The 12,019-nt window shown below is 40.1% G+C and overlaps 1 protein-coding gene across 5 annotated transcripts in view; it reads right to left on the minus strand.

The window, feature by feature from the left end:
- Positions 1 to 12,019, minus strand: part of frs3.L (fibroblast growth factor receptor substrate 3 L homeolog) — an 86,122-nt gene that overhangs the window by 50,355 nt on the left and 23,748 nt on the right. For 2 of the 5 annotated variants that reach the window (XM_041582007.1, XM_041582006.1), the window contains exon 1: positions 3,043 to 3,289. The exons of 1 other annotated variant lie outside the window; for it this stretch is intronic. The gene's annotated coding sequence lies outside the window, so the exon portion shown is untranslated. Of the gene's footprint in view, positions 1 to 3,042; positions 3,290 to 11,239; positions 11,380 to 12,019 lie in introns of those variants that run through there. 2 more of the 5 variants (XM_041582004.1, XM_018241125.2) reach the window with 2 other exon arrangements.

The following is a 12,019-nucleotide window of genomic DNA, read 5'->3' on the forward strand; positions in this document are numbered from 1 at the left end:
TGATCCAGGACTTCAAACCTTTCACAGGGGGTCACCATCTCCGAAAGTGTCTGCTACACTCACATGCTCAGTGGGCTCTGAGCAGCTGTTGAGATGCTAAGCTTAGGGGGTCATCGCAAACTATTAAGCAGAAAATGAGGTTGACCCATAATATAAGCTGATGCTAGAAGGCTGAATATTAAATTCTGATGCTAGTTGCACTGGTGCTGCCATGTAGCAATAATCTGAATTGTTTATAAATTAGCCTTATATTGTAACATTTTTATTTAAAGTACAACAGTATGCTCCTGTGTTCCACAGCAAATGTGCATTATTCACAAACTTACATGCCCAATTGGACATAATCTATAGTCCATAATACATTGTTATACACTATGCAACTCCCTGCCTCTATTAAATTATTAGGGTTATACAGTGTACATTAGTATTTACTGTTATAATATTCCAAGACAGCTGTTTTTCCATATTGATATATGATTAGGTACAGGGAGTTACAGTGGAATAAATGCAGCTGTTCTGGGACAATTTATGACAAGGTGCTGGGAGTTGAAAGGAAAATTGCAGCTGTTGTTGTAGAACGGTTTATGGTCAGGCACAGGGAGTTGCAAGGGAATACATGCAGCTGTTCTGGAACAATTTCTGATCAGATGCAGGGAGTTGCAAGGTAAAAATGCAGTTGTCTGGAACAATTTATGATCAGGTGCCAGGGAGTTTTTACAGAACAAAATTGTCACAAGGGAGCACCCCGATAATAGACTCAATGTGCACATGTAAAGCTGCTTGGGATAGCATCAAATATGCTTAAGTATAATGGTTCTTTGCACTACAAGCAATTTTTGTACTGATTTTAATGGATAAATAAAGTATTGGATTTTTTATACCCGAGTTGCAAGGGAAAATGCAGCTGTAGTGAAACAGTTTATGGTCAGGTGCAGGGAGTTTGCAAGGGAGTACATGCAGCTGTTCTGAAACAATTTATGCTTAGGTGCCAGGAGTTGCAAGGTAAAATTAAGCTGTTCTGGAACAATTTATGTTTAGGTGCAGGGAGTTGCCAGGCAATAAAATACAGATGTTCTGGAACAGTTTGTGGACAGATGCTGGGAGTTGCATGCAGCTGTTCTGAAACAATTTATGATCAGGTGCAGGGAGTTGCAAGGTAAAATGCAGCTGTTCTGGAACAATTTATGTTTAGCTGCAGGGAGTTGCAACTGAAATGGAGCTGTTCTGAAACAATTTATGATCAGGTGTGGAGTTGCAAGGTAAAATGTAGCTGTTCTGAACAATTTATGATTAGGTGCAAGAAGTTGCAGGGGAATAAATACAGCTGTTCTGGGACAAATTATGATCAGGTGCAGGGAGTTGCAAGGGAATACGCGCAGCTGTTCTGAAATAATTTATGATCAGGTGCAGAGCGTTGCAAGGGTAAAATGCAGCTGTTGTGGAACAGTTTATGGTCAGGCACAGGGAGTTGCAAGGGAATACATGCAGCTGTTCTGGAAAAATGTATGATCAAGTTCAGGAAGTTGCAAGGGAAAATGCAGCTATTGTGGAAAAGTTTATGGTCAAGCGCGGTGAGTTGCAAGGGAATACATGCAGCTGTTCTTGAACAATTTATGATCAGGTGCAGGGAGTTACAAGGTAAAAATGCAGCTGATGTCCTGGAATTGTATATAATATAATAACAGAAGTGGTGAGTTACAAAGGAAAACCCAAAAGATGCTGCTTGTTTTTTGTATACAACATAATACTGTGTAGAAAATGATTATGGTATTTACACTAACTCCTGATACAAATTGCCCCCAGAAAATAATAAAATACTTTAGTAGTAGTTTCTCTTTTATTTATACAGCAGTTTGTTTTTCTTTTTTTCCCAATTATAGCAGGGCAAGGGAGAGGAACAAGCAGTGATGGGAGGGGGGGGGAGGAAAGACAAAGAACAGGACAGAGAGGGGGTTAAATGAACATGGCAGAGGGAGAGAAATGAACAGGGTAGGGAGGGGGTTAAATGAACAGTGCAGAGAAGGAAAGAAATTAATAGTGCAGGGAGGGGAGGTGGGAAAGGAACAGGACAGAGAGGGACAGAAAGAAGCAGTTCAGGGAAAGGGTGACCTGATGTCTGCAGGGAAGGACTGAGTGTGACATGACAAACACGCCCACTCCTCCCTCAGTGGCTGTTGCTCTGTGACTTAGGCAGAAGGTGCCAGAGCCTGAAACTGGAAAGTCCTGGACAGAAAGAGGGCTGAGCACAGTTTTCAAGCTATTTTGGACATTTTCGACCCAAAAGGTAATAAAATAAAAACTATTTCTTCTATTTTATATTATTTTACATGGTTTGATGCATTGTGAAAATGTATGCTATATGTCGCCTTTAAATTAAAGACAAAGGCAGCAAGTGGGAAAGAAAATGCCTATATGAAAAGCACATTATAGGGTTTATCCACTATTACAAAGGCAAGAGTTATGAGCATTTTTGATACAATAGCGCTTAAACCTGGTGCAGCTGCCAGAACCCCTGTGCTGGTTGCACCTTTGAAAGCACATCAAACGCAAGAACAGTAGCGTTCTGTGCGCCAATGCCTAAGTACAGGGATCTTGATTAACTATTTTTAAGAATTTATTGAAAATGATTTGCCCTAAGCAGATTTAAAAAGAATACCCTCATCCCACTCATGTGCTGCACTTATCATAGTGGTCACATAATAAACCTGTCATTGTCAGGGATATTGTTTGCAGAATGCATGGTTCTTTTTGTACCTGTTGTTTGCACTTTCCCCACTGTGATGAGTCCTTTTTTTTTTTTGACAGTAGTCATTTGGGGGAAGGGGTTTAAGGACTAACAAGAATCCATAATCATTAGGCCTTAATAACAAAGAAAAAAATCTTTTTTTAATTCAAAAATGATGCAAAACACGTACAGGTCAAGCCCTATTTATTTGGCTTGGGAGGAACTTAGATGTGCTGCCCTTTTATTTTCATGTGTTAGCCTTTATTTTACATTATTCACCCGTTGGTCTTTATATTTAGGCTGTAGTATTTCATTACCCAGTTGAGGCTTCTGGATTATCCATTTCGCTCAACAGTAGCGCTTTTCGCGTGACAGTTCCGATTTTCTTAACACAGCCCGCAGTCCCGAATCGCTTCTTAAACGTCCCGCAACACCGTTAATTTCCAGATCCTTGGCTCATACCGAACCGCTCTGATCCCTACATCACAAGTCTCATCTCGCGAGACGGTGACGGCACGACTACACGTATATAAGCGCAGTGACGCGCCACCTGGGAACTGCTGGCTTTGCTTGTCCGCCTGTAGACTTTGTTTTATGTCAGTTACAGCTCCCGCTTTTGTCAGGGGAAAAAAAACAAAACAGTTTTTACTTGGTTGGTTGCTAGCAAAGTTCACTTGCAACAGCGTATGCCCAGCTCCCATTATTTAACTAAAAGTCATTTATATTGTCTGGTCATAATTTCATCGTGTCCTATTACAAACTCTTCTCCCAAATTGGACAGAACGGACAGGTTTAGTGCCTATTAATGCAAAGTGAAATGAAGTGATATTTTCTTTTTAGTACTTTTTTACAACAATGGCCAGATTTTTCATACAATGGCTAATTATGTGAAGCCAACAGGGCAGATTTACTAAAGGGTGAAGCGAAAATTTGCCAGAAAAACCATCCGCAGGGACATAGCTAATTTACTAACAGGACAATTCACTAGTGAAAGATTACGCTTCTAGCAAATTTTAGTTCCTTTTCAACAGACGAATTTTCACTAAGGTGAACGATTGTTACTCAGTACTAAAGTGTGAATTTTCCATTGCTTTACCCCTATTGCCAGAATTTCCTCTGCCAAGAGATTTTAAAAAAAATGTTTTTTAAAAATGTATTTTAAAGTGGGATTGTCTTTAACCCTTTGCCTGCCAAGCACGTACGGCGTACGTGCTGGCAGGCAAATGCTCAGGCTGCCAAGAACGTACAGTGTACGTTATTTAGCAGCTGAGCTATTTCTCTGCGTCTGTGTCTTTTGCCGCTTCTGCAGAGAGCGGGTAGGGAAGACAGTCCCCTAGGCAATGAGGTTAGGGGGCTGTCAAGTCGGATCTGAGATGCAATTGTCGCAGATCTTCAAAGTAGCAGACGAATCACATGGAGCATCTGCTACTTCACTTACCTTCTTCCCTGCAGAGCCGCCCACGGAATTCCTGCTGTCCAGGACTCCTCCAGCGATCCTCCCACTCCAAAAATGGTAAGTAAACATTTTTTATACATTTACATGCACTTACCAACACATTTTAGTAAAGATTGGTATTTTTTATTTTAGTACACTTGCTCCCTTTTGTACACTTATTTACATATATTTACACACTCAGACAACTTTTAGAAGTGCACAAACATGTATACACAAAAACTCACAAACATGTTTTTTTTTTACTTATTCATTGTACCGTTTATCTTTTGTTTGTTTTTTGCCTAAAAACTTGTTATTTTGGCAGCGTGACTATTGGATAATCGATTGCGTTGTCGGATCAGGTATTTTGTTATTTCATTGATTTACACTATTTTTGCTGTTTTATTGCAATTTTATCCCTGCATTATTGTTCCTTATATATCTTTAGTATAGTTTTGCTGTTTGTTGATTTGGTATAGAAAGATATATTTTACTTAGTTTGATCCGCCAGAATATGTGCTTTCCAAAAATATATGGTTTTCTGGGGGTCTTATGGCACATAATGCACAGTTGGGGCTCTCTTTTCAGAAGTTGAGTTGGCCAGCGTGAAAATTCATATGCACGTTTTTATTTGGGGTCCGTACTTACCACATACTTTGGTAAATCTATGCATATTGGGCATCAAACTATTCAGTAGACCTCGGACGTCCATATTTAGGGTGATTTTAAGATAAATGCGGCAATCTGCAAGAGGGATTTAAATGAGCTGGAGAGAGTGCAGAGACGTGCAACTAAACTGGTTAGAGGTGTGGAAAAGTTAAATTATGAGGGTAGACTGTTAAGGTTGGGGTTGTTTTCTCTGGAAAAAAGGCGCTTGCGAGGGGACATGATTACACTTTACAAGTACATCAGAGGACATTATAGACAAATAGCAGGGGACCTTTTTACCCATAAAGAAGATCACCGTACCAGAGGCCACCCCTTTAGACTAGAAGAAAAGAACTTTCAATTGAAGCAACGTAGGGGGTTCTTCAAGGTCAGGACTGTGAGGTTGTGGAATGCACTGCCAGGTGATGTTGTAATGGCTGATTCAGTTAATACCTTTAAGAATGGCTTGGATGATTTTTTGAACAGACAGAATATAAAAGGCTATTGTGATACTAAACTCTGTAGTTAGTATAGGTATGGGTATATATAAAAAGTATTGTGAAAGTAGGGAGGGGTGTATGGATGCTGGGTTTTCATTTGGAGGGATTAGACTTGATGGACTTTGTCTTTTTTCAACCCGATTTAACTGTTTAACTATGTAACTATGTTAGGAGGGTCTTGAAGCACATAATATGAATTGAAGTGTCTATGTCACAGAAGGAAAATCGGCAGCGGAGAAAATTCATATGCACTATTTTTATTTGGGGTCTGCATATGCCAGCTGACTTGGTATATCTATGCATATTGGGCATCAAACTGTTCAGTAGACCCTTGGTGTCAATATTTAGGGTGTTTTCCAGTTGTATGTAAGAAATTGGGTGAAATAAATGCTGGCAATTGTAATATTTTTAGGTGATTTTCAGAAATGTCATAAAAACCGCTGCCTTTAGCATAGCTTGCAGTATGGTAGTTTGGAGTAGAAAGACCTAATTACCCATTTTTGGTTCTTCAGAATGTGTACTTTACAAAAATATTTGGTTTTGGAGGTCTTTGTGGTGTTAGAGGGTCTTGTGGCACATAATACAAAGTAGGGGGCTTTGTTCAGAGAAGGCAAATTGACAGCTGAGAACTCAGATGCACTATTTTTATTTGGCGTCCGCACATGCCAGCTGCCTTGGTATATCTATGAATATCGACCATAAAACTGTTCAGTAGACCCTTGGTGTCAATATTTAGGGTGTTTTCCAATTTTATGTAAGAAATTGGGTGAGATAAATGTGGCGAATTGCACTATTTTTAGGCGATCTTTATAAATGTAGAAAACGCTGCCTTTATTAACAAATTTAGGAAAGGTTTGCAGCTTGGTCCTTTGGAGTAAAAAGACATGTATACCCAATTTGTATTGGGGGGAATGTGTACTTTCCGAAAATATATGGTTTTCTGGGGTGAACGTACTGTTTTCTACCTTTGCCCCACCCCCCATAACAATGTAAATGTGTTGATTTTGCAGTACCTGAAATGACAGACCATATGGGGGGTCTTCATTTTGGGGCCCCTATATACCACATGCTTAGGTAAACATATACATATAAGGCATAAAACTATTTAGAGGACCCCTGGCTTTCATATTTGGGGTGATTTGTCCTAATACCTAATAGTATGTGGAAAATACGATGCTGCCGGTTGGAAATTTTGAGGTGATTTTTGGAAATGTCACTAAAATTGCCAAATTTAGGAAAGGTTTGTGGCTTGATGCTTTGGAGTAGAAAGACATGCATACCCAATTTGGATTCGAAGGAATGTGTACTTTCCAAAATTGTATGGGTTTCTGAGGTAAACTTACTATTTCTACCTTTGCCCCCCCCCCCCAAAAAACAATTTAATGTGTTGATTTTGCAGTACCTGAAATGGGGCCTCATTTTGGGGCCCCTATATGCCATGTGCTTGGGTAAACCTATACATATTTGGCATCAAACTGTTCTATGGACTCCTGGCAATCATATTCAGGGTGTTTTACATTGATACCTAATAATGTTTGAGAGATATGATGCTGTAGATTGGAACATTTTTAAGTTATTTTTCAAAGAATTCAAAATTTCTATAAGAAAACTATAACTTTAGGAAAGAATTGCAACTTGGTATTTTGGCGTACATAGATATACTTAACAATTTTTGATTTGCCAGAATCTGCTCCTTCTAATAATGCATAGTTTTCTAAGTGAGTGGAGTGTTTGGCCTTGAAATCAGAAGTATGCCGTTTTGTGGAGCGGTGCTTCCAAAAATCCAAATCTGCTGTGTTCTTGTACATAAAATAAATTATGTTTCTGATATATGTGATTGTACTATGTGAAACATGATTTTGTTTCATTTTATTAGACACTTGGAAGCCTATATATTTTTACAGAAGTTGAATTACACCAAAATTCTAGCATATGTTGACAGCTCATGATGTCCTGAAAAAAGCAATATATTGTTTTCCTGGGTAAACTACGAACCCGCCCCAGGAAAAGCTCTTAAAGTGAGTACAAAAAGTCTAAAAACTGCTTGGCAGTAGAAGTTCGCGTTTAGGACAAAACTGGTTGGCAGAGAAAGGGTTAAAAATTTTACTGTTAAGTGTATTTTTAATTATTTTTTAACCATTTGAGGGGCATGCCACATTTGTTTTAGGGTGGGCTCATGTCTAGGGCATTAGAGGATCTCATTTGTGTTTATTTTGGTTCCTTGGACACAGGGTCGGTCTGGTGGGAACAGGGCCCACCGGGGCTGCTATCTCAGGGCCCCCCACCGAGCCCCGACCCTGCCGCAAATCCCCCTCCGGACCCCGACCAAAGCCACTTTGGCATGTGCTCCACCATGCATGTACCAGGTTTTGACACGACCAGGGCCAGAGACAAATCGCGGCAGCAAGAGCAGGACCCCTGTCCGACCCTGCTTGGACATTTTTAATAATAAGTTGCCACTTCTAGCATTTGCACTAACATCTCCAACATATGCAGACATATACTGCATATGACCTATACGCACTTGCCCTATTCAAATTTACCTAATTGTAAGTGTACTAACAAAGTTTCACTAGGCAGAAATGAATGTTAGCAAAAGTTCGCAATGGTTCGCTCACACTGACGAATTTACACTAGTGAAACTTTGACAGCATTCGGTTTACCGAGGCGCAACTTTGCTTTTTGGTGAATTAGCGTAGTAGTAGCGAACTTGTGTCTGACAAAGTTGTGCGAAGTGTGACTAAGCCATCCCAGGCAAAAATTTGCTCATCAGTGACTTTTTGGGTGAACTTCATGAGTATATAACTATACTATGTGAAAAGCAAAAAAAAACCAGTGAAAGGATAACAAGTAGAGATTTATTCAATAAATATAAAAACCATTACAGCAGCATAGTACAGGTCATGGCTGCCCACTAAACGCGTTTTGTGGCTCCCTGCCACTTCATGAGAAGCTGTCGGCAGCCTACCTCCACCTTCCTTAAAAACATACAGACACACCCACTTGACTGTTAACCCCCTGCAGTGTGCACCATATTGAACCATCAATTCACCAGACAGGATGTGAAAAACTAATACAATGTGTCCTCTTTATCAAAATGGGGTTCATCAATAATTTGGAATTGTAAATTAGTAACTCCCTCATGCTTCTCATGAATAAGTCTTGCCACAGCAGACTTGAAATCTTTCCTACCTATTGCTGAGATGTGTTCCAATACACGTGTTCCTACCTTTCTCAGAGTTTTCCCTACATACTGGGAACCACATGCACGTCATCAGGTAAACCACTCCTACAGATGTGCAATTAAAGTATTTCTTAAAGGAACTGTTCAGTGTAAAAATAAAAACTGGCTAAATAGATAGCCTGTGCAAAATAAAAAATGTTTCTAATATAGTTAGTTAGCCAAAAATGCAATGTATAAAGGCTGGAGTGATTTGATGTATAACAAGTCAGTCAGAACTTGCTTTTCAGCTCTCTTGGTTTACACAGACTGGTTACCCTGGTTACCAGGCAGTAACCAATCAGAGACTTGAGGGGGGGCCACATGGGTCATATCTGTTGCTTTTGAATCTGAGCTGAATGCTGAGGATCAATTACAAACTCACTGAACGGAAATGTACCATGTGGCCCCCCTTCAAGTCGCTGACTAACTCAGAGTTATAGAGCTGAAAAGCAGGAAGTTGGATTCTGGCTGTTTTATTAGACATCTGTTCACTCCAGCCTTTATATATTACATTTTTGGCTAACTAACTATATTAGAAACATTTTTTATTTTGCACAGCCTATCTATTTACCCAGTTTTTATTTTCACACTGAACTATTCCTTTAATTCTGTATGTTCTTCCAGTGGCTCTAAATTCCTTGGATACTTTCAAAAACTGGCATGATTTGCATCTCATTTTGTCACACTTAAAATTCCCTATGTATCTAAGCCATGTATAAGAATTCTCAGAGTTCCTAGAGCTGTATAAACTCTTGGAAACAAAGGATGGCCATGCGTCCAGAACCCTGGCCAACACTGAATCTTGAAGCAATATCCCCCAGTATCTCCTAACACTGCGTTGTAAAGACCATGTCTCTTTACCGTAGGTTGTACAAAAGCGAACAGAAGTATTGCCATATCTTTCTACCTTAGACACATTGTTCCGTTTACATTTATACTTGAATAGTAGCTTGTCCCTGTCCATAGAAACTGCCTTCTCGTATGCCGATCTAACCACATTCATATCATAGCCCCTTGCAATAAACCAATCCCATAGTTGCATAGCTTGGGCATGAAAATCATCCCAGATACTCGTTAAGCATATAAACTGACCAACCGGAATTCCTTTCAAACAGGTTGCTGGACGGGCACTCTTAGAATGTAGCAAGGTATTTCAAGTAATGGGTTCCTATAGAGGTCTGTATAAATCCTCCCTTCCCTAACCATAAACATGACATCAAGGAACGGAATTTGTGTGACATGTGTCTCCATAGTGAACATTAAACCTTCCACCTGGTTATTACAATATCTAACGAATTCATTCAGAGAAAGTTCATCTCCATCCCACACACCTATACAGTCATCGATATAGTGGAAGAATCGAACTATTTTAGCCCTGTACGGAATAATCACAAAAATGTGGAGCCGCTCAAACGATCCCATATAGACATTGGCATATGTGGGGGCGAAGGATGCCCCCATTGCGGCTCCACAGTAGTAATGTCCGTCGAACATGAAATAGTTCGATGTAAGTAAAAATTCTACGGATTGTAGTAGAAACTCAGACTGCCTCTCTGTAAACCTATGCTTTGTATGCAACCAAAAACGTACTGCCTCAATGCGTTTGTTATGATTTATTGAGGAATATAGGGCCACAACATTCATTGGAAACCACCTATAAGTTGGTCTTCATTCCATATCCTGTAGCTTGTTTAAACACATGATGGTATCCCTCAAGTAGGTCGGGAGCTGTTTTACTAGGGGTCTCAATAGTTGATCTACATAAGATGACAAACCCTCCCCTAGGGATCCTATCCCGGCCACAATCAGGTGGCCTTTGACGTCAGTGAGTGATTTGTGGACTTTCGGTAACACATGAAATATCGGAATCACTGGAGATTCACATTTCAAGCCATCCCACTCTTCCAAAGTCAAGATACACTGGTCATAACCCTCCCACAATAGGACCTCTAATCTCATCTTGAACCTCATGGTGGGGTCTCTGTCTAGGGGGGCATATGTGACTTCGTCCTTTAATTGGCGCATGACCTCTGCCACATACATTCCTGCATCCATAACAACCACCGACCACCCTTGTCAGCCTGTTTAATGACCACACTCTTATCCCGACTCAAACGCATAAGAGCACTGTATTCACTCTTTGTCTTATTCCCACTCTTACGTTGGTTTCTAGTGTCACCCATATTCTCTATATCTGCTTGGACCAATTTCTGAAACATGTTAATCTGGGGGCTTTTTGAGTTAATTGGGTATAAATCTGATTTCTTTCTTATGTCTGAATGTATAACTCTCGACCTTAAATCTCCTGGACTTTCTCTCTGCAAATCCTGCAAATCATTTAATAAGCATAGATCTCTGAAATCACATAAGCGATCAATATTATCCTCCTCTCCCAGAACCATACCATGACTGTGTGTAATCACAAACACTTTCATTTGTATTAGGTAAATCACTATCCATTGAGAAGGGCTCATAGCCTCAGCCTTATCCCCATCCACATTAGCAAAATGTTGTTTTAGTGTCAAAGTCCTAATAAATTTATTTAGATCCATAATTAAAGAAAAAATGTCACAATTCCTCTCCGGGATAAAGTTCAAACCCCTCGATAGCACTGATAGTTCGTTAGTGGATAAAGTCTTAGATGACAGGTTAATAACATTTTCTGTATAGGATTTTAAATCATAAATTATAGAATTATTAGTATTCACCTGTCTGAGGTACACTGGATCCAAAGCTGCTCTTGATTCTACAACCGCAGAGATCTTTTGCCTTTCCCTCCGCGCCAAGATGGATGACCCAGATTTTGGATCTCTGCCCGCCTTGCCTCCGTTTTTTCCGTAACTGCTTGTTCGCATAGCTTCCTTCAGGGTGGATAAATCCCTCAGGTCCCGAGGCTGGTACATCTCTCCTGGGTCGCGATCCGAAAACTGTGTCTGCCTTTAAAAAAGAAGAGGAGGGAGAAGGTGTGCGAGTACCACGTACTTCCATTCCATGTTCCGCAAACTACACTGATCTTCCAGACTTCAAGATCGATTGCGGGGTCTGTCTCAGTATAGACTCCTGCTATCAGGAAACTTGGGGGAATAAGCATAATCATTATTGATTTTCCCCAGGTAAACTTGGCTACTCTCATAGTTCCGCTTATCCCTTTGGAACGTGTCTCTCTTATAATTTTTAATTACATATTCAAATTGTTACATTTGGCGTTTAAGGGACTCCAGTAAATTCATATCAAAGCCCATGCATTTGCCAGATTTCAGGTATTTTTCTTTCACCAAGATCTCACTCTGTACTCTGGTTAACTCCTGCTTGTTATATTTAATTATAAGCTCAAACAAGCCCATCCCATAGCTCCTCACAGGCTTCTGGAGAGACAATATCCGGTGAAAAAAGGTTTTGATAAAAGGACCGGGCTCTACTCTGGATAGCTTCCCTATCATCAAGGGGGGTGCCATCCTCCGCAAGAAGGCATGTGATTTGTTTTCGGT

This window comes from Xenopus laevis, chromosome 2L (genome assembly GCF_017654675.1).
Source record: "Xenopus laevis strain J_2021 chromosome 2L, Xenopus_laevis_v10.1, whole genome shotgun sequence".
NCBI classification, from domain to species: Eukaryota; Metazoa; Chordata; class Amphibia; order Anura; family Pipidae; genus Xenopus; species Xenopus laevis.